At 40.2% G+C, this 4,980-nt stretch overlaps 1 pseudogene; it reads right to left on the minus strand.

Moving 5' to 3' along the window:
* Positions 1-401: 401 nt before the first annotated feature.
* Positions 402-2,009, minus strand: LOC106574081 (E3 ubiquitin-protein ligase TRIM39-like; annotated as a pseudogene).
* Positions 2,010-4,980: the final 2,971 nt, after the last annotated feature.

Below are 4,980 nucleotides of genomic sequence, written 5' to 3' on the forward strand. Positions count from 1 at the left end.
ACATTTGCTTTTAATAGGAATACAGAGACAGAGAATACAATAGAATTGAATAACCTTCATTTTCAGATTCTAAGATCTCAAGGATATAGTTTAATGGAAATTAAAAATGTATTATGAAACTTGACTTAATAAAAGGGACATTTAAAAAATTTTTAACTTCATATTCGTCATCATCGGTGTGCATTGTGATTTTAACCAATTAGGAGTAGTCATTGCCTACTAACTGTCTACTAATTGGTTGACAATCTTTTTTTACAACAAAACATAGAAATGCGCCATTTTCACATATGTTGATGTTGGGGTGGTGCTGGAGATTATGAGTACGAAGTAGATTTTTTTTTAAATGTCCCTTTAATTTTCTGATTTGTTCCCATTCCAACAACACATCTGAGACTTGTTAATCAGTCTGTGTAATTGACAGGAGAGATGATCAGAGGGGCAGAGTTTTTAACACCATCATTAAAACAGGGGCTAATGTATGGATAGAGTTTCTCAGTGAATGTGCAGCCAGTGAAAGAGTTGATATGAGACCTGGCCTCTACATCGTAGAAGGAGACTTGACCCTCCTCATAATCCACAAACACCCCCACCTTCTGGGGCTTCTCTCTCAGGGATAGCAAGACACGGAGCCTTGAGCCTTGTACCAAGAGCCTTGTACTCGTTTCCATTCCTCAGCCACACAGCCCAGTATCCATTCTTAGGGCTCAGTGTAATCGGACCCTTCCTGTTGATGGACTCACTGGCTACTCCTAAATCCCACTCAATCTTCCCCTTGACCGTCACCTCATAATAAAATCTCCCTGACGAGAAGCCATCCTTTCCTAGGACATTAACAACTCTTTCAAACCTCTCTGGGTTGTCAGGAAGATTTCTTTGTGTGTCTCCATGTCTCATTTGTTTCCCATCTTCAGAGAGGATAAGTTCAGGATGTGCTGTATCAGGATCCAGAGTTATATTCACTTCATACTGCTGCATCCTCTTCATCCTCTTCAGTTTGACTTCAGGTAGCTTCTCCATCTCTTTATTCAGTGTTTCGTCCAGCTGAAACACAGCTCTCATCAAGGTCCCCACACACAGATCACTGTGAACACTGAGCTCAGACCAGTCCTGGGTGTGTGGAGGGGTGCACAGGGATGGGAAGCTCTGGATGAGGTGGAGGTGGTCCTCAGTGTGTAAGAGCTGCTCCAGGTCAGTGCTTCTCCCCTTTAGCTCAGTGATTTCTGCTCCAGCTCTTTAATAAGCCATTCAGCCTGCCTCTCTGCTGCTTTCTGCTTCTCCTCAATCACCTCAATGAGCTCAGCCTGGCTTCTCTCAATGGAGCGCACCAGATCAGTGAAGACCTGCACACTGTCTGATATCTCTCTCTCTGCCTCTCTCTTGCTGAGATCTACTGAGTGTTTGATCTCCTGAACCTTTTGTAGTCGTTCCTGGATCATCTGCTGCACTTCTGCCTCAGTTTTCCCCAGTTTAACCTTCCTCTCTCCACACTCTTCCTCTAGAGGGACAGTATTATGAGCCGTGTGGTCACTCCTACAGAACCGTTCCAGAGGTCTCTCGTGCTTCTTACACATCCTGTCTTCCAGGTTCTCAACAGGGTCAATCAACTTGTGTTTCCTTAACGCCGGGACTCTCTGATGAGGCTCCAGGTGAGTCTCACAGTAAGAGGCTAGGCACACTAAGCAGGATTTCAGGGCCTTGAACTACCTCCCAGTTCAGACTTCACAGGATACTTCTCCCGGTATGGCAGGGGACTCATTTTTAACTATGGTCTTTATTTTTAAATTCTCTACAACTTCTCTCAATGTTGTGTTGATGTGAAGCTCAGGTCTCCTGTTGAATTTCTTGTTACACATTGGACACTGGCAGAGGTCAGCGCTATCCCAATACCTGCTGATACAGGCCTTGCAGAAGTTGTGTCCACATGAAGTGGTGACTGGCTCAGTGAAGACATCCAAACAGATAGAGCACAGTAACGGATCTTCAGACAGGAGAATGCTCGGGGTGGCCATATCTAGACAGAGACCAAAGGTGAAACTATGAAACATTTCATGTGTTCAGTCAATTCTTGATAGTTTAAACTTTCAAGTTATGAGACAAATACAAGTTTAACCAACCTTAAAACATGGTTTTAGCAGTTTTACAATTGTGATGGATTTCCTATCTTCGGATTGTTCTTGATCACAAATATTATCAGCTTTAATTTACTCAATTTGACATAAATACAGTAGTAGTACCCTTCAGACAATTGATAGTAATACACAGAATAACTTTACAATTACATATAGAAAGTATGCCTCGTATCAAACAAGGAAATTATCATAATTGAATGAACCGAAAAACGGGTGAGATTACATTTATCTTTCTCAGGGGCCAGTTTTTCAAAATGTTTCATCTGGATCAGAATGATCCGGAATCTGTAATCCTCTCTTTTGCTACGCAGGATCAGATCAATGTGGTTGTTTTTGAGACATTTCTTCAGAAAATAATCAGACAGGATCATTCTGATCCAGATGCCATAATATCAAGATTACAGTATCCAGATTGTCAGTGCCTTGAACAGGCCTACAGTTTGCCATCTACTGGACAGGTTGTGGTACTACTTCTACACTGTCAGGGAAACAGATTAGTAAATGACATGAATAAAGGTTCCTAGATTAAAAATACAGCCTGCATATCACTTATAAGTATATGCATTTATTTGATGCTTCTCAATATAACAACTGACTACATACTTATACTGCGGTCAATTTAACATAATGAACCTTCGGTTTTTAATTGTAAGAACGTTTTTTAAACCTTCTCACCTTAGTTACAATGACAGTTCTTGGTTGTTGTGCCTTCCACCTGACTAAATCCACCCTGAATCCACCCTTCAAGTGGGACCAAGATAATCCTGATTTTCAGCATCAAAACTATCCTTATCACTACCTTTGAGTTTTGAAATGACATTTAATCCTGATTAAAGGTCAGATTGGATTACCAAAACCGAATCCCTATCCAGAGGTCTCTTTTTGTTTTGTTTTGGAAAAACCCAATTCTAACATTTAATCCTACCCAATTGCCAAAATCAGATCAGATAACTTTTGAAAAACTGGACCCATATCACTCTCTACTTACCCAATGCTTTGTTTTCTGAATGTTCTTTCTGTTCTTAGATTATCCCATAGGGTTCTATAGTGAGGTTTCAGAGAAGCTAGGGCTCTCAGTTACAAAGCTTAATGCTCAACATTAGTTTAACTTACAGCAAGTTATATCACTAACCTTGTCCCTGCACATCAATGCAATGCAGTTTGTCTACTTTCTGTTTTCTGGTAGAAACAAAGATATGTACACCCTTAACTGGTTTGGTCCTTTTTTGTTGTCAGCACACTGTTTCTTGCTCATAGAATGTATAATCTGCCTAATGTGCTGTTTTGTTGTATGATTACACAGAACTTAAGTTTTCTCACCAGAGCTCAATGCAGATATGTCTTAAAATCTATTTGCTACTCTTAGAAACTGGAGACACATTTCACTTCTCTGGACTCCAGAGCAGGCAGAGTCATACAGCCTACCTGTATGCAGTGGAGGGTGGAACAGCCTGGTCTCATAGACTAGACATAACTCAAATTAGTGTAATATGTTACATTTGGCATGGTTACATAAGACAGTTCTGGACCATATTCACACCAGGTAGCCCACTTACAGCCCATTACAAATTGGTAAAGGGCCCAATTAGGACCCGTGTTTTAGCCCACATGGGTTTTCCCATTTGTGACCCAGTTGGTATGCCCAATTGATTCCCATAGACAGTCAATGACCATCCATGACCATATTCAAACCAAATATAGCCCATTTGGTTGTACCCACATGGGTTTGCCTGTTTGTGACCCAAATGGTTAACCCGATTTGGTCCCAATCATTATTTCTGAAAGAAATAACACCAGTTACAGCCCATGAAAAAACTATTCAGGTCATTTCGGGACTTACACTATAACCCACATGGGTTTGTCCATGTCTGGCCCAAAATGAACCCAACTGGGTGCCAGCTAAGATGTCCATTTAGAGCCCTTGCCCAGTTGAAACCCATGAAGTCCATATAAAACCCAGGTGGGGCCAACCTCGACATGTTGGCTGGATTTGACAATTGCCACATTAGAGGAAAGCATTGAGACAGCTGGTCAAAGCAAAACAGTACTCTAAACTCTCTGCCATTACCCACTCATTCAAGTGTTTTTCTTATTTGTACTATTTTCTACAATGTAGAATAATAGTGAGGACATCAAAACTATGAAATTACACATATGGAATCATGTAGTAACCAAAAAAGTGTTAAACAATGTGCCTTGTTAAATTCACTTTTAACAAGGCACGCCTGTTAATTGCAATGCATTCCAGGTGACTACCTCATGAAGCTGGTTGAGAGAATGCCAAGAGTGTGCAAAGCTGTCATCAAGGCAAAGGGTGGCTACTTTGAAGAATCTCAAATATAAAATATATTTGTTTAACATTTTTTGGGTCACTACATAATTCCATATGTGTTATTTCATAGTTTTGATGTCTTCAATATTATTCTACAATGTAGAAAATAGTAAAAATACAGAAAAACCCTTGAATGAGTAGGTGGGTCTAAACTTCTGATTGGTACGGTATACACTACCGTTCAAAAGTTTGGGGTCACAGAGGCCCATTATCAGCAACCATCACTCCTGTGTTCCAATGGCACATTGTGTTAGCTAATCCAAGTTTATCATTTAAAAGGCAAATTGATAATTAGAAAACCCTTTTGCAATTATGTTAGCACAGCTGGAAACTGTTGTTCTGATTAAAAGGGCAATACATCTGTCCTCAGGTTGTATAATACTTTAATTCATCCAATTTGTATGATATGGTACCACTGGGTAAAACATATGATGCTATATATCCTCCGACCACTATTCCGTTCATAACGCAACATAACATATCATATTAAAGGGAGGATGTATACTATCCTACACATTG

Source organism: Salmo salar, chromosome 16 (genome assembly GCF_965601325.2).
Source record: "Salmo salar chromosome 16, fSalSal1, whole genome shotgun sequence".
Lineage (NCBI taxonomy): Eukaryota > Metazoa > Chordata > Actinopteri > Salmoniformes > Salmonidae > Salmo > Salmo salar.